The sequence below is a fragment of the Arachis ipaensis genome, chromosome B6 (genome assembly GCF_059453495.1).
Source record: "Arachis ipaensis isolate K30076 ecotype BB chromosome B6, ASM5945349v1, whole genome shotgun sequence".
NCBI lineage: Eukaryota > Viridiplantae > Streptophyta > Magnoliopsida > Fabales > Fabaceae > Arachis > Arachis ipaensis.
Window position 1 is genome coordinate 102158758 of NC_142441.1, and position 18904 is coordinate 102177661.

The following is an 18904-nucleotide window of genomic DNA, read 5'->3' on the forward strand; positions in this document are numbered from 1 at the left end:
TTATTCAATTAGTTTTTGAAAGTATGAAGAACAAAATAAACAGAAACTATTTGCATTATTTACAGCAAAAATAAGATATTAAGCCCATCCAAAGGTTCCAAAAATAATATGGCAAATAATATCCATGATGGTGTTTACCTGGATATTTAATGAGCACTATGCTAGCACATATGATTAATCTAAAAATAATCACTCTAGCGACTACAATTGCAACATTCTTCCTCTTCATGTTTCCATATTCATTAGCTGCATTATGATCAAGATACAGAACAATTACAAAACATCTTTTGCAGTATCTCAATTTAATGAAGTTGGCATAAGTTTATATAGTTTTCTTTACATTTAATGCTAAGAAAGAAAATATATTTAGGTAGCAATTTAGCCTTTACACGTAAAAAAATTAAAGGGAATATACTATGACAATTAACATGCATCTTATTACGTCATTAGAAAATACATCATTTTTCAAATATGGTGGTCTGATCTTAAACAATTAAGAACTTTAATATAATTGAGGTAACTTGGGAAATTTCTCCTTAACAGAGGTATTGGTTAAAGTGAGAATCTTAAGCAATTTCATGTCTGACTCCCATTCCTTTTGGTCTAATCATTATATATTCTGCTGCTTCTGTATATCATCATCATAATTATAATTATATTTCAAAAATAATAAAATGAATATGAATTGTGACAGGTGCAATTAGACATAGAATTTATTCCAACTGCTAGGCCATTTAACAAACCTTGAAGCATGAACGCTTGGTAAAATGGAAAATACAATTAAAAATTATACCACTATCGTAAGTGTTGGTGCAGCGATAGAGTCACCACTCACGTACTCACATTACTTACATCTTGACTCTTGAGAAGAACCTTTTTTTTCTTTAGAATATAAAAAACACCGAGATAGCAGACACGACTATTCCTAATAAGGGTCCAAAAACATAATAGATTCCTCCTCAAGTTGGAACAGACCCAAAGAGATAATATCACTCAAAAGAGATGCAGAGAGCATAAGGACCTTATTTAAATTCCAAGCATCAGATTGAAGACAAGACAAAAATACACCAAATTGGCATCAAGCTAAACAAAAAAGAGATGAGTAATTAATATATATAGTTATATAACAGAAAACCAGACACATTTCAAGCATATACCTGGATTGGCAGGTGCACATTGCCTTTCCTCTGCACTTGCAATCTCAGCACAAAGCTTTTCTATCTCACGAGCCATAGAGATTAATTTCTTCTCTATCACTTGACCATGAGTTGAGAAGTAATTAAAAAAAAGTGATTACAAGAAATTAAAGATGCAATGCAACCGTATAAGTCAATAATTAGTACCACTTTCCAGAGAATCAATAATGAATGTGCACGCGCACATACAAATATGATTTGAAAGTAGCTAAAAAAAATTCAATAAATAGGTTCTTACTCACTTTACTTTACTTGCTTCCCTTGCTAACAGACAATGGGTTTAAAATTATATCCTTGAATTGTATCCTTGAATTATATCCCTTTGATGAACGGATTTTTGCTAGTAAAGAATTCACAATAAATTCCCGTTGCAAGTATAGTTTCTAAACCAACAATAATCCTTTCATACAAAAATTTGGTTGTCACTAAAACAAACCCAATAAAACTAAAACTAAGTATTTAAACCTCGGGTCGTCTCTCAAGGAATTGCAGGGAGGTGTGTTACTTATAATTGGTTATGAGATTGTATCTTTTTGGGTTTTTGAAAGGTTGAACAAGGAATGTAAATAATAAGAAAATAAACTAATAATTAAGAAAGCTCTTGGCAAGGTATGAGAATTAGAAGTCCTATCCTAGCTATCCTTACCAATTGTGATGAGAATTGTCCATTGCTCCCACTTAGTTAACCTCTAACTATGAAGGTAGGTCAAATGGATAAATCAATATGAATCCTCAAGTCCTAGTCAACTCCCAAGGAAAGACTAGAGTTAGTGGAATTCAAGTCAATTAGCAACTTTCAATTATCAATCAACAAAGGAGTTTGATAACTCAAGAGTCTCCAATTACTCAACCAAAGCTAAGAACATAAAAAGCTAATTTAAAATCCAACCAAGCATTTTATCAAATACTTGGAAGGCACAACATAAAAGCATAGAAAAGCAATAAGAGATAATAAATTCCAAACAACCAATTGAAAACATCAATAACATAAATTGAAGAAAGCAACCATAATTATGAAATACCTCAAATTGCATTAAATAGAAAATCAAATCTAACATGAGAATTCATAAACCAATTGGCAACATAAAGTAATCAATAAGGGAAATAAATAAACTAGAATGCTAGAACTAATAAGAGTAGAAGAGAAACTAATTAAACTAAGATAGAAATCTGAAATTGGGAAGAATTAAACCTAAGAATCCTAAAACCTAGAGAGAGGAGAGAGTCTCTCTCTCTAGAAAACTATATCTAAAACCTAAAATTATGTGAATGAAAGTTGTATGAATGAATTCCCCTAATTTTTCCACTCTGTAGCCTCTAATATGTGTTTTCTGGGCCGAAAGCTGGGTCCAAACTTAGCCCAAAATCGCCCCCCAGCGCTTTCTGCAATTTTTGCACGTGGCGCATGTCACGCGTACGCGTTAGTCATGTGTACGTGTCGATGGTCATCTTCGCGTGTCACGCGTACGCGTCAGGTATGCCCACGCATCGTTCCTCGCTGGTCAGCTCCTTAGTTTCTTGTGTTCCTTCCATTTTTGTAAGCTTCCTTTCCATTCTCTAAGCCATTCCTGCCCTATAAAGCCTGAAAATACTTAACACACAGATCACGATATCGAACGGTAATAAGAGAGGATTAATATTAGTAATTTAAGGCCAAAGAAGCATGTTGTCAATCATAGCACAGAATTAGGAAGGAAAATATAAAATCATGCAAATTATATGAATAAGTGTGAGTTTAGTGGATAAAATCCACTCAATTAAGTACAAAATATACCACGAAATAGTGGTGCATTAAATCTCTCCACACTTAAACATTAGCTTGTCCTCATGCTAAGCTCAGGAGAAGCTATAAAGCAGTGAAGAGGGAATGGTATAAATTATGAAATGCAACCTATCTATATGAATACAACTAAATGCTAAGATGTTTCTATCTACTTGGTTAAAAGTAAACAAGTTCTCCAAGATAAACATAAATCAGATTCCACTAATTTAAATCACAAAATAAAGTACAAGTAAACTTGCAGAAGAAAATAGCTCATAAAAGTCGGGAACAAAGAATCGAGCATCGAACCCTCACTGGAAGTGTATATACTCTAATCACTCATGTGTTTAAGGTTCGATTCTCTTAATTCTCTACTAACCTTACTTTCTAAGGCTTTCTCTTCTTCTACCAATCAATAGAAATTTAATGCACAAATACACATATCAAGAGGTGTTTTAAGGGTTGTAATGGGGTTAGGGTCAAGGTAGGATTGTATTTGGTCAAGTGGACTAAAATCTGAATCCTTAATTAACCTAAACTCTGCACCTAACTTAAGACAATCCATATAATCAGAGTATAAAGTCTAACTACCCACTAACTATGTTTTTCACATATTTATGCATCCCAAATTTTGAGTACAACTCATATGTATTGCTACCATCATTTACTTTGGGGCATTTTGTCCCTTTTTTATTATTTGCTCTTTTTCTTTTCTTTTTCTCTTTTTTTTTATTTTTCTTGTTATTTTTCTTTCCTTTTCTTTTGTTTTTTTCTCAATGCATATGATTGGATTATTGAATGCAATAATATGTGCTTAACTATTGTTTTGCACATTTTTCACAAGAATATACAACACCCAATTCTCAAATCAAATATTGGCAAATCCAACTTCCCCACACTTGAATCATACATACTCTCACTAGTCTAAGCTAACCAAGGATTCAAATTAAGGACATTATTATTTTCCGCTTAGAGTTAGTGATGAGCTAGAGTAAAGAATAAATAGGGTTAAAAGGCTCAGCATTAGTTTACAAAGGATAATGAAAAGGTTAAGGCCATATGGGTATGTAAGCTCAGTGAAACAAGGCCTCAATCATATAAGTGCATGCCTACATCAAATAATGAAAATATAGAATTAAGCAAGACAAAGATCACAATTTTAGAGAGAAAAATACACACCAAAAATAAAATATTGGTTGGTAAAATGCAACCAATCAAATAGGCTCAAAGTCTCACTGGTTTTGTATGTTCAAGCTCTAAACCATGTTCCAAAATAAAATTCTTCAAGCAAGTTTAATAAAGATTTTAATTTAAATTAGTGAAATGCTATAAAAAGTTTCTTGAAAAAGAAAATATTACTTCAACCAAGTAGTAGCACAAAATCAAACAAACATGCAATCAAATATGCAAATGCAATAACTAATTTAACAAAGAAAATTAAAACATTGGTGTTGAGAAGAAAATGACTAACCCACGGAAGTCGGTATCAACCTCCCCACACTTAAAGATTGCACCGTCCTCGGTGCATGCTAAGATGTGCAAGTGGACGGGTTGCTACAACTGATGCTTTTCACCATAGAGTGTGCAAATGGACTTGTCTGTCGTTCCATTGAGAAGCTTTTCCTTTCCCTTCTCGGTGGCCATCCTGAAAGAAGAGGAAAAAGAAGAAAAATAACCCAGAAATAAAGATAAGAAAACACTTAAAGTATGGGTGGGTTAATGCCAAATAATGAGGGTCTCAATTACATAGTAGCTACAACATGCAAGTGAGAAAACAGTAGAAGCAATTAGCATATCAATAGTGCAAAAATTGCAACAATGGAGGAGAGAGCGTCGGTAATGAAAGACAATATAAGTGCATATCAATGCAATTGGAATACCAGTATCATAAAAATTAGCATTGACTTATAATTAATAACACCCAACAGTTTAGAAAAAGTCACGAAGCACCAAAATAATTTAAGAAAAGATGCAACAGTTGAATAAGAATATTTAACACCAATGGTAAAATAGGAAATTAGAAAAGGAGATAAAAATATGAATAAAATTAAAATGCAATGAAAGAAAGTATGCAAATGCAGTATGTAAAAGATAATGAAGGAGAACAAAGATGAGAAGAAAGTGAGAAAAGAAGAAGAAAGTAAGAAAGGAGGAAGAAGGAAGGAGAAATGAGAGAAGAAAAAAATAAGAATTGAAAAACGGGGCGCGACGCGCACGCATGCATCACGCGTACGCGTGAAATCTAAGTTGGCCATTCGACGCGTAAGCGTCGCCAACACGTACGTGTGGTTGGTCTGAAAGCGAAATGACGCGCACGCGTCAGGGACGCGTACGCGTGGGTGAATTTGAGCATCTAGCACAGTTCCAGCGCAAGGGCAGCACAACTCTCGGGTCAATCACCCATTTACGCCGATTGCCATAACCACGCGTGCGCGTGCTTAACGCGTACGCATGGTTTTCCCAAGTTGCAAGTGACGCGCACACGTCCTAGACGCGTACGCATAGGTCGAATTGTGCGCAGAGTACACCAGCTGCACGATTCTATCACAACTTTTTATTCATTGGATGGGATAGCAAAATTTTGGAATCGACGTCCACGCGTGGCCTACGCGCACGCATGGGTTGCCCTATTTTATGCAGAATGCAAAATACAGAATGCAGATGATGATGCAGAAACTATGAATGAACACTAATAAAAATAAAATAAAATAAAAGTAAGAATAAAAATGAAAGATCATACCATGGTGGGTTGTCTCCCACCTAGCACTTTTAGTTAAAGTCCTTAAGTTGGACATTTGGTGAGCCCCTTGTCATGGAGGCTTGTGCTTGAACTCATCCAGGAATCCCCACCAGTGTTTGTAATTCCAATAGCCTCCGAGATCCTACACTAGTTGCATAAAGCCTTCAAGCAAGTTAAAGCAAGTGACAAGGCCCCAAGAGTGTTGATTGCTAGAATGAATTCCGGGATCCCAAACCTTGCTTTTGCACCCATCTTCGCACTGATCATCATTGTTCCAACCGGGTGGTAAGCAATCTAAATTCTCACTGAGATACCCAAACAACTTCCGAGACCTATTCAATCGAGCTCTACACCAATCCTTGTACTTCAATTTGGAGCGTGCAATCTTATTGAACCTTGCCTGACAACTCCTACCACTAACCATCTCCCTCTTACTCTTAAAGCCACAAAGAGCTCTAAGTTGACCATCCGTCTCAAATAAACCATATTCAAGTGGGAAAGTAAAGGTTAAGGATAAGGATTTTACCCACTTGAATGTTGTATTGGATGGTAATGGCTTTGGGAGAGGTGTTTCCAATGGTCTTGCAAGCTCCACTCCCTTGTGCTCTTCTTTTAATTCTTCCACCTCCTTGCAAACCTCTTCGACTTCATCCGCAACCTCATCAAATTCTTCTAATTCTTCCCCGTCGCTCAAGTCATAAGTTGGAGGTTGAGAAAAGTCGACCTCCGCATCACCTTCAGATTCACTCGGAGAAGGTTCTTCAAAATCAAGGGGTCCAGTCGCGGATGCAAGTTCATCACTAGGGGGTAGTGATGTGGGAACTTCATCACCAAATGGATTTGTTTCGTGTTCTATTCCATCCAATTCTTCATAAGGGACATGCCTTGGAGGTTGTGCACTGTCCTCCTCAACATCAATTTCAAGCTTATTGGAGGAATACTCTACAACTCTAGATTCCCATGGAGGTTCAGCATCTCCTAAGTCTTCGACCACTTCTTCCTCTTCAACAATTATAGCTTCCTTCAGTTGTTCCAATACAAAATCGAACTCCTCCTTGATGTCTTCCTTTACTAATTCTTCAACTACTCCTTCATCTTCAAGGGTCTCTACTTCCACATTTTAAGCATCCTCGTGCTTCTCTTGTTTTGTGTCAATAGCATAATTGGGATCATGTTGCTCTTGGATTGATGCATCCACACGGGATATAAGAGCTTGGAGAGTAGAGGTGAGACTAGTGAGAGTAGAGGTAAGTGTGGTTTGAAGCTCTATTTGCCCTTGGCGAATAACACTAAAGGTGTTGTCATCCAGTGGAGGTTGGGGTGGATAGGAGGGTTCATTTATTGGGAGAAATGGCTCATAATGGGAAGGTAGTTCTTCTTGGTAAGGATATGAAGATGGTGAATATTGAGGTGGTGGTTCTTGGTATGGTTCATATGGTTCGTATGGTGGTTGGTGTGGTGGATAAGGGTTAGGGTCATATGGAGGTGAATGGTGGAAAGGGGTTTGTGAGTATGGTGGTTCAAAGCTATGTTGAGAAGGGGGGTCATAGGCACATAGTGGGGCTTGTTGGTAGCTACAAGGGGGTCCACCATATCCATTGTCTTGGTATGCACCTTGGAATGGCTCTTGCTCATAGTAAGTTGGAGGAGGTTGTAGCCAAGAGGGTTGATCAAATCCTCGTGGCTCCTCCCATCTCTAATTGTCCCAACCTTGATGCATGTTCTCATTATAGCTTCCATTCCCTACAACATAATTTGAACCAAACTCATAGCCAAAGGGGTGAGAATTCATAGTAACAAAAGAAAGTAAAAACAAAAACTAATAAGAAACTATTGAGAATAAACTCCTAAAACTAGAAACAACTAACAAAGAAACGAAAAAGCAAAATTATTCACAATATTCACAATAACCAATAATAAGGCACACGTTTGCAACTCCCCGGCAACGGTGCCATTTTTGATGAACGGATTTTTATTAGTAAAGAATTCACAATAAATTCCCGTTGCAAGTATAGTTTCTAAACCAACAATAATCCTTTCATACAAAAATTTGGTTGTCACTAAAAAAAACCCAATAAAATTAAACCGAAGTATTTAAACCTCGGGTCGTCTCTCAAGGAATTGCAGGGAGGTGTGTTACTTATAATTGGTTATGAGATTGTATCATTTTGGGTTTTTGAAAGGTTGAACAAGGAATGTAAATAATAAGAAAATAAACTAATAATTAAGAAGCTCTTGGTAAGGTATGAGAATTAGAAGTCCTATCCTAGCTATCCTTACCAATTGTGATGAGAATTGTCCATTGCTTGATGCCAGGGCATTTTGGCCAGTTTCACTGACCTTTTCTTTACTGTTTTAGGGTAGTTTCATGCATTTTCTTAGGAAATAAGCAAGTTTTGTGTAGAATTTCACTTACATCTTGATTTAAGCATACATTGAGCACTTTACATGATTTCATGAGAATTTTGCATGAATTAGATGACAAATTGGATGATGCATGTCTCATGATGTGGATTAGAACTTTGATGGACTGCATTGTTTGATTTCAGGACAAAGGAAGCAAGAAAGAGCCACATTGGCAGCCACGTTAGTCTAAGTAACGTGACCACCAACGTGGAATGGGAGCTAGCTTGCAACGTTAATGAGAAAAGTAATCACCAATAATGTCCTCGAAGCCATCATAGCCCACGTTAAGAGTCACGTTAACTAAGTTAACGTGAACTCTAACGTGGAAGAAAGAAAGTGGAGCCAACGTTAGTGACACACCTTTGTCACTAACGTTGGACCAAGCTCATAAGTGGCCATGTTAAGAGCCACGTTAACTCAGTTAACGTGGACTCTAACGTTGGGAAGCAAAAGAGAAGCCAACGTTAGTGACACTCACCTTTGTCACTAACGTTGGCCAAGCCACAATGAGCCATGTTAACTCCCACATTAACTTAGTTAACGTGGAGGCTAACGTGGAGAAAGCATGTGATCGCCAACGTTAGTGACACTTACCTTTGTCACTAACGTTGGGGTGAACCCACAGAAGCCACTATGAGCAACGTTAACTCCCACGTTAACTTAATTAACATGGAAGCTAACGTAGATAAGAGAGATGATGAGCCAACGTTAGTGACACTCACCTTTGTCACTAACGTTGGAGATGGCTAGCATTACTACATTAAAAGCCACGTTAACCTAGTTAATGTGGACCCTAACGTGGGAAGTAGGGGCACATTGGAACGTTAGTGACAAAGGTAAGTGTCACTAACGTTCTCGAAGGATTGGCAAGCTTACGTTAAGAGCCACGTTAACTAAGTTAACGTGGACTCTAACGTAGGGGGAAGGGAAGTCTCTCAACGTTATTAGAAAAGGTGAGTCCCAATAACTTGTGCGAAGGACCAAGAGGCAACGTTAGTGGTCACGTTAGTGCCACTAACGTTGAAGTTAACGTGGATTATCCCTGGGTGAGGAACGTTAGTGAAAAAGGTGATTGCCACTAACGTTCTCGAACCTACACTCTTACTTAACATTAACGCCACTAACGTCCTGAGCTAAACACCCTGCCTACTCCACACTTTCTCTCTGCAAGTAAAGCTAAGCCCACTACGGAAGATAACTGCTTCAAACTCAAGATCCAAAGGCCCATATCCAAGACTTGAAGAACCAACTAGAAGATCAGAAGAGTAGTATATATAGGGGTAGTTTTGAATTAGAAAGAGCTTTTTGGGGGGATTGGAAATTGGGAACTACTCTCTGTATAATTTACTTTCTCTGTACTTCTAGTTCTAGTTTTCATGATGTATTCTCCATCTTTGTTTTCCATTTCCAGAGCTATGAACAACTAAACCCCTTTCATTGGGTTAGGGAGCTCTGTTGTAATTTGATGGATCAATACTAATTTTCATTACTGTTCTTCTATCTTTTCTCTTGATTTTACTAGAAAGCTTTCAATCTTCATCCAATTGGGTAGTTATCTTGGAAAAGAAGCTATTCATACTTGGATCTCTTCTGAACCTTGGAAGAGGAATGAAGAGATCATGCTAGAAATGCTTTCTCATGTTGGACCAAATTGGGTTTGGTTGGGTATGGTGACTATAATCCTACCAACACTTGATTTGGGAATGCATGTGATATAATCAGTGACCAAACTTCATCTCTTCTCATGAGCAATTGACCAAGGAATTGGCTATTGATCAAGATTTGAGAGATTGAATTACCAAGGAATTGGAATTCGATCACTTAAGATTGCGAAACAGATCAATGAATGCATTGATTGAGGAAGAGATGAAAATGAACTTGATCCGGAGAATGCAACATCTCCTAAGCCCAATGAATCCCCATTTCTAATCTTACCCATTCTCTTTAATTTCTGCAATTTACTTTTATGAGCAATTCCCCATTCCCATTTAAGATTCTGCAATTTACTTTCCGCCATTTACATTCAGCTCTTTATTTCCAGCAATTTACATTTTCTGCTATTTACTTTCCCGCCATTTAATTTCCTGCAACTCTCAAACCAAATTCTGCTTCACTCAACTAGAACATTCCTCTAATTAAAGTTGCTTGACCAATCAATCCCTGTGGGATTCGACCTCACTCTATTGTGAGTTTTTACTTGACGACAATTCGGTATACTTGCCGAAGGAAAATTGTTGAGAGACAAGTTTCCATGCTATCAAGTTTATGGCGCCGTTGCCGGGATTGATTTTGTATCAACAATGATTAAATTAGAGGATAACTAGATTGAGCATTTTTCTTTTGTTTGATTTAAATTTCTGTTTGAGTTAATTACTTTCAGTTTTAGTTATTTTCCTCCCTTCCCCCTTACTCCTTTTTCTTAGTTATTTACTATTCAGTTCACTTACCCACTAACTGTTTGATATATTGCATCACTCACGCTAACAGTAATTTTAACAAGAGTACTTTCTGCAACTATTTCCTTGCTTGTGCCTTGTTGGTTGTATGACAGGGAGAAGAAGCGGGGCTTCAACTTCCTTTGATTCTGAACCTGAGAGGACCTTCCTTAGATTAAGGAGGGAAGCAAGAGGAAAGAGAGTAGTTGGTGCTGAGGAAGAGGAGGAGTACTTTGAACCAGACATGGATGAGAACATGGAGAACCAGCATGAAGAAGAGGCTCACAACCATGGTAGAGAAGGTCTAGCAAATCTTGCTGGGCAAGAGAGAAGAGTTCTAGGCTCTTACATCAACCCAAACCCAGGAAACTGTGGGAATAGCATCCAAAGGCCAACCATACATGCTAACAACTTTGAACTAAAGCCACAGCTCATCACCCTTGTTCAGAACAACTGTTCATTCGAAGGAGGCGTCCAAGAAGATCCCAATCAACATCTAACCACCTTCCTGAGGATATGCGATACTGTGAAGTCCAATGGTGTTCATCCTGACACCTATAGACTACTTCTGTTTCCTTTCTCACTTAAGGACAAGGCATCTAAATGGCTGGAATCCTTCCCAAAGGAGAGTTTAGCAACCTGAAAAGATGTTGTGAACAAATTTCTGGCAAGATTCTATCCTCCTCAACGGATCAACAGGCTGAGAGCTGAGGTGCAAACATTCAGGCAGCAGGATGGTGAGACTCTATATGAAGCATGGGAGAGGTTCAAGGACCTGACAAGAAGGTGCCCACCTGATATGTTCAATGAATGGGTGCAGCTACACATTTTCTATGAAGGCCTTTCTTATGAATCAAAGAAGGCAGTAGACCATTCATCTGGGGGATCTCTGAACAATAAGAAGACCATTGAGGAGGCCATAGATGTCATTGAAACTGTAGCAGAGAATGACTATTTCTATGCTTCTGAAAGAGGCAACACTAGAGGAGTGATGGAACTAAACAATGTAGATGCACTGCTGGCCCAAAACAAGCTTATTACCAAGCAACTAGCCGACCTCACCAAGAAGATGGAGAGGAACCAAGTAGCAGCAATCACCACCTCATCAACAACCCAAGAGGGGGTGAATGCGGGAGGCAGAGGAGGAGCAAGAACAAGCCAACTACATTGAAAACTCACCCAGGCAGACCCATGATCCATACTCCAAAACCTACAACCCTGGTTGGAGGAATCACCCAAACTTTGGGTGGGGAAATCAACAAGATTAAAGCCAAGATCAGAGACGTCACAACCACAACAACAATGTAGCTCACCAACATTCCACACAAAGATCATATCAGCACTACCATAACAACACCTCTCCACATTCATACCAAAATCAAAATGACCCAACTCACCCATCTACTCTCAATTCACCATCATCTGAAGAAAGACTCTCCAAAATTGAGACTCTGCTTGAAGGCATATGCAAAGAGATTCAAGACAGTAAGGCATTCCGAGAAGAAGTGCAGTCCAATATGCAGAATCAAGATGCTACCATCAAGAAACTTGAGACACAAATTGGCTACCTATTCAAGAGAATTTCCAGCCACAACCCTCGCAGTGATACAGACTCAAACCAAAGGAAGGAGTGTCAGGCTATAACCCTCAGAAGTGGAAAAGAATTGAAGGAGACTCCCAAGCAACCCCAAGAGAAAGATTCAGTCAGAAAGAAGGAGGAACAAGATGAAGTTCAAATCCCTACCTCCAACTCACGTCAAAAGGAAGGAGAGCTGAAGCCATATATTCCGAAAATACCATATCCTCAACAACTGAAGAAGAAGGGGGATGACAGCCAGTTCTCCAGATTTTTAGAAATCTTTAAGAAATTACAGATTAACATACCCTTTGCTGAAGCAATAGAGCAAATGCCGCTCTATGCCAAGTTCTTAAAGGAATTGATGACTAAGAAGAGAAGTTAGAAGAGCAACGAGACTGTGATACTAACCGAAGAATGTAGTGCTATCATTCAGCATAAACTACCCCAGAAATTGAAGGATCCTGGGAGCTTCCAGATCCCTTGTATTATAGGGGAGATCACAGTGGAGAAAGCTCTATGTGACTTAGGAGCCAGCATAAATCTGATGTCAGTAGCTATGATGAGGAAAATGAAGATCGAGGAGGCTAAGCCAACAAAAATGGCCCTACAACTGGCAGACCGATCGTTCAAGTTCCCTCATGGTGTAGTGGAAGATTTGCTGGTGAAGGTGGGAGATTTCATTTTCCCAGCAGACTTTGTGGTGTTGGACATGCAGGAGGAAGCCAAGGCCTCCATCATCCTGGGAAGACCGTTCTTAGCTACTGCTGAAGCTGTCATTGATGTCCAAAAAAGTGATCTTACCTTGAGATTACACAATGAAAAGATGACATTCAATGTGTTCAAGGCCATGAGTTACCCACCAGAATAATGGGGAGAATGTATGAGGTTGGACTCACTGGAAGATGCAATGCAGGAGAGTTTTGAAGAAGAAGAACCCGAAGGGTTAATAGAGGAGGGATCAACGTCTAGTGAAGAGGTTACAACAGCAGAGATTCATATACGAGGTGCACCAAAGGAAGAGAATGAAAAGTTAGAAGCACCCAAACTTGAACTCAAAGCACTGCCACACACTCTCAAATATGCATACTTAGGAGAGAATGAAAGCTACCCAGTGATCATAAACTCATCCCTCAGCCAAGATCAAGAGGATGAATTACTCCAAGTGTTGCGAAAGCATAAGGATGCCATTGGATGGACCCTCGCTGACTTGAAAGGAATCAGTTCGGCCATATGCATGCATAAGATACTGTTGGAAGATGATGCCAAACCATCCATTCAATCCCAAAGGAGGCTGAACCCAATCATGAAGGAAGTGATGCAGAAAGAAGTTATGAAGTTATGACAGGGAGGGGTAATCTACCCGATCTCAGACAGCCCCTGGGTCAGCCCCGTGCATGTCGTGCCCAAAAAGGGAGGGATGACTGTAGTCCACAATGAGAAGAACGAACTAATTCCTACAAGGACCGTCACAGGATGGCGGATGTGCATAGACTACAGAAAACTAAATGAAGCTACACGAAAAGATCATTTCCCCCTTCCATTCATGGATCAGATGTTGGAAAGACTCGCAAGACACTCATACTATTGTTTTCTCGACGGTTATTCAGGATATAACCAAATAGTGGTTGATCTCAGAGACCAAGAGAAAACCTCATTTACTTGCCCATATGGAGTGTTTGCTTACAGGCGCATGCCATTTGGGCTATGTAATGCACCTGCGACTTTCCAACGCTGCATGCTTTCTATCTTCTCAGATATGATAGAAAAATTCATTGAAGTTTTTATGGATGATTTCTCGGTATTCGGAGATTCCTTTCCTATCTGCCTAAATCACCTAGCCTTAGTATTGAAAAGGTGCCAAGAGACCAATCTGGTTTTGAATTGGGAGAAATGTCACTTTATGGTGACAGAAGGAATAGTCCTTGGCCATAAGGTTTCTAACCAAGGCATTGAGGTGGACAGAGCTAAAGTGGAACTTATTGAAAAACTTCCTCCACCCAGTGATGTCAAGGCAATTAGGAGTTTTTTAGGGCATGCTGGCTTTTACAGAAGGTTTATTAAAGATTTTTCAAAGATAGCCAAACCCTTAAGCAATCTTCTTGTATCTGATACACCATTTATCTTCAATGAAACATGCATGCTAGCGTTTGGAAATTTGAAAAAGAGATTGTCCTCTACCCATATCATTTCCCCACCCGATTGAAACTTACCATTTGAATTGATGTGTGATGCATCTGATTTTGCAGTTGGGGCCGTGTTAGGGCAGAGGAAAGATAACTTAGTCCATGTGATATACTATGCTAGCAAAGTCCTCAATGAAACTCAAAGAAATTATACCACTACTGAAAAGGAGTTGCTAGTAATAGTTTTTGCATTTGATAAGTTTAGATCATACCTCATTGGTGCTAAAGTAATTGTTTTCACAGATCATACGGCACTTAAATATTTGTTTGCCAAGCAAGAATCAAAACCAAGACTAATAAGATGGATCTTATTGTTGCAGGAATTCAATATTGAAATTAGAGACAAGAAAGGAGTGGAGAACAAGGTAGCAGATCACCTATCCAGAATCCCTCATGATGAAGGTGGAACACATGATACAAGTGTAAATGAGCTCTTCCCTGATGAGCAGTTGATGACAGTTCATAAAGCACCATGGTTCGCAGACATTGCCAACTTCAAGGCAACTGGGGCTTTACCTCCAGAAATCAACAAACATCAAAAAAGAAAGCTCATAAATGATGCAAAATATTTTGTCTGGGATGAGCCTTATCTCTTCAAGAAATGTTCAGATGGAAACCTGAGAAGATGTGTTTCAGAAGAAGAGGGACGAGAGGTCCTGTGGAATTGCCACGGCTCATGCTATGGAGGCCATTTTGGAGGGGATAGAACTGCAGCAAAGGTGTTACAAAGCAGATTCTTTTGGCCCACCCTTTTCAAGGATTGTAAAGAACTAGTAAAGAGCTGCAATGAGTGCCAAAGATCTGGGAACTTGCCCAAAAGAAATGAGATGCCACAAAATTTCATCTTAGAACTAGAACTGTTTGATGTATGGGGAATCGATTTCATGGGACCATTCCTAACCTCATATTCAAATAAGTACATTTTGGTGGCAGTGGACTACGTTTCCAAGTGGGTGGAGGCTATTGCAACCCCAACAAATGATAACAAGGTGGTCATGAACTTTCTCAGGAAGAATATTTTTAGCCGGTTTGGAGTCCCACGAGCACTCATCAGTGATGGAGGGAGCCATTTTTGTAACAGACCACTAGAAGCTCTTCTCCTACGATACGGGGTGAAACACAAGGTTGCCACACCTTACCATCCCCAAACAAGTGGGCAAACTGAGATATCTAACATAGAGCTAAAATGGATTTTGGAAAAGACTGTGGGTACATCAAGAAAGGATTGGTCGAAGAAGCTGGATGATGCTCTTTGGGCATACAGAACAGCATTTAAAACGCCACTAGGGATGTCCCCATACCAACTGGTGTATGGGAAAGCTTGTCATCTACCACTGGAGCTGGAACACAAAGCTCTCTGGGCTCTCAAGTTATTAAATTTTGACAGCATCGCTGCTGGTGCAAAGAGGATCTTGCAGCTGCAAGAGATGGAGGAATTTAGATCTCAAGCCTATGAAAATGCCAAGATTTATAAAGAAAAGGTGAAGAGAAGACATGACCTGCATCTGGCACCAAGGAGTTTCGAAAAGGGGCAGCAAGTACTCCTTTACAACTCCAAATTGAGACTGTTCCCTGGCAAACTCAAATCAAGGTGGTCAGGACCCTTTCTTGTCACAAAAGTCTCGCCATATGGGCACATAGAAATCATGGATGAAAGTTCGGAGAGGACTTTCACTGTGAACGGACAAAGGCTCAAACACTATATGGGCAACATGGGGGAAAACCCTAAAGTGAAGTATCATCTCAAGTAATGGAGGAATCGTCGAGCTAGCGACGCTAAAAGAACGCTTTGTTGGGAGGCAACCCAACCTGAGGTAGTTTCTTTTTCATCATCATTTCAATAAAAATCACAAGTTGTTTCCCCTGTATTGCGAGGAGCTAAGTTTGGTGTTCCACACCAAAACAAATCCAAAAGTGAAAGTGCAGTTTTAAGTTTGGTGTTCTACCAAAGATATTCGTTATAATCAAGGTTGTCAAACTCGCGAGTTTAGGTAAACTCGTGGAGCTGACCTAGACTCGACTCGTAGACTCGACTCATAGACTCGTACGAGTTTACCTGTTATAAATTTTTTATAAAAAATATATATATCATGTATAATATATATATTTAATCAAATATAGGCATTTAAACTTAACAATTTTAACATCAAAACACATAATAAATTAACATAATACTACAATTATAACAAGTACTCTAGACCACACATTCAAATCCTTCACAAATATGCATCTAGTTCAACATAAAACACACAATCACACAATCAAAGCTTCATATAACACAACCGAAAAACAAAAGAAAATAACAAAGCAACAACTAAATGTTCTAATAAAGTAAAAGTCTAAAATTGAAATCCTCCAATATCTTCATCTTCCATGGCATCAACATCATCATCTTCACCATCTTCATCAGAAACATCATTTGTTTCAGACATTTTGTATTTGTGTCCCTAAATCAACAAATCAACAAACTAAATAATTAATTTAGCAAAGTTATCCAGAGTTTCAGATTTCAATAAACTAAACTAAGCTAAACTAAACTAAACTAACATTTCAGATTTCATAAATTCAGATTTCATATTTCAATAAACTAAACTAAACTAACATTTTAGATTTTATAAATTCATATTTCAGCAATCAATAAACTAAACTAAACTAACATTTCAGATTTCCTAAATTCAGATTTCATATTTCAATAAACTAAACTAAACTAAACTAACATTTCAGATTTTCTAAATTCAGATTTTAGTTTTCAATAAACTAAACTAAACTAACATATCAGAGTTTCAGTATTTCAGATATTTAGATTCATTAATAAAAAACATCAAAGTAACTAACAGTCTAACTGTCCAAGTATCTAACACCAGAGCTTATTTAGTAATCCATATTTCATCATTCATTAACAAATATATAACTATTAGATATTCAGATTCATTAATCCATATTTCGTCATTCATCACACCAGAATTCAAACTAAAAAAAAATTTAAAAAGTTAATTTCAGAATCAAAATGGCAGAAATCATACCATTATACCAAAATTATTTAAATTTGTTCAACTACCAACATTACAGATTAAACTCACACTAACAAGTAACAACTACGAAATGCATCAATTGATTCAATTCAGTAACTAATTTATTTTTAAACATACCTGAAGGCTAAGATGGCAGAATGAAGTAGGCTCAGCTGAGTAGCTGACACTGGCGTTGGCGCGTTGCTGTACTGTGCTCCCCGACGACCGACGGAACTGTGCTCCACAACGACCGACAGAAGCGTGTCTGACACTGGTGTCGCTGTGTTGTGCTGACTGATGTACTCCACGAATCTGCGTTCTTCGATGCAAAACAGGGAGCGAGAGAGTGAGAGTGTGTTGAGCTGAGTGAGAGAGCAAGAGTGAGAGAACGGTGGTTTGAGAAATGGCGAACGACAAACGGCAGTGACAGATCGGGGACAGACGGCGACAAGGGATGGACTGTTGATGACGAAATGCGAAGAAGAAGAGAGCTTGGAGAAAAGAAGAGAGTGAGTGTGAGTAAAGAGGATTTAGGGTTAGCTGGGTTAGTGGGTTGCTCCCTTGCAGCCTTTCTTTTTTTTTCTTTGCCCAAAACGGGCCGTTTTGGCAAAAAACCCAACCTAAATCAAACTCGCTGACTCATGAATAAACTCGTGAGTTTGACCGAGTTTATCCGAGTCTACCCGAGTCTACCCAGAAACGAGTTTGTGTCCGAGTTAACTCGATTCCACTGCCTAAACTCGTAAACTCGCACGAGTTTACGAGTTAACTCGCGAGTTTGACAACAATGGTTATAATCACACTACTCTCCAATGACAGATTGCTAGCTCCAACCAATCAGGGGAACCACTTAGCAGTAGTTTAGTCTGAAGTTAATGGTTGTTTTGTTAATAACAATATATGAGGCTCTCTGCAAGTATGCAATCTGTTGTACTAGGCAAAAGAACTAATTTTGGTGTTCACACACCAAATTAAGTTCAGAAATTCGCAAGCATACATGCAAGCTAACTATGTCTCAAGTGCTTTGGAAACAAGCAACTTCCAATAACTTTGCAGGAACCTTCTGAGGAAATAGTGCACCATCATCCAAGGAAATGAAGGAGCAAAAACTATGGATAAGGACAACAAGGGGATAGCAAGAAACCATCACCCGAAGGTTGTGTTGTTACTTAATTTCTATACTTAAAATGCTAAAAAATTGGAAGTCCGAAGGAACTTGATTTATAGTTGCTCATTAGTTTAGATGATTAGAGTTTAATGTTGCTCTATTGCTTTTGTCATATGTGTGCTGTCCACGATACCTGCTGGATTTTCACCTTGCTTACTTGTATGCTTGTCTCCTTTTGAATCAAATAAAAAGAGAATAATTGTTATCAAAGACCAGAGTGGAGTTCATATTGTGGAGTAAGTTCCTTAGTGTGTGATGTGGTCATAAGTTAGCTAAGTTGATTCACCAACAAGGGTGGGAAGACAACTATCTGTCCTGAATCATATGTTTGAAACACACCCCATGAGACTAGCTAAATAACAAGATCCTAATAAGAAAAAGGGGAAAAGAACAATAAGAGTTGAAAAAGAAAGAAAAGTTAATA

The 18904-nt window shown here is 38.5% G+C and overlaps 1 long non-coding RNA gene and 1 other non-coding gene across 2 annotated transcripts; both read right to left on the reverse strand.

Moving 5' to 3' along the window:
- Window positions 1-11236: 11236 nt before the first annotated feature.
- Window positions 11237-11343, reverse strand: LOC148562099 (small nucleolar RNA R71). The gene has a single exon (XR_015886913.1). It is a non-coding gene; the product is annotated as a small nucleolar RNA R71 (small nucleolar RNA).
- Window positions 11344-16516: 5173 nt separating this feature from the next.
- Window positions 16517-17561, reverse strand: LOC107647047 (uncharacterized). Its single transcript, XR_015885819.1, has 2 exons — window positions 17451-17561; window positions 16517-16748 (listed from the first exon to the last, which is right to left on the reverse strand). It is a non-coding gene; the product is annotated as an uncharacterized LOC107647047 (long non-coding RNA).
- Between the last annotated feature and the right edge of the window lie 1343 nt (window positions 17562-18904).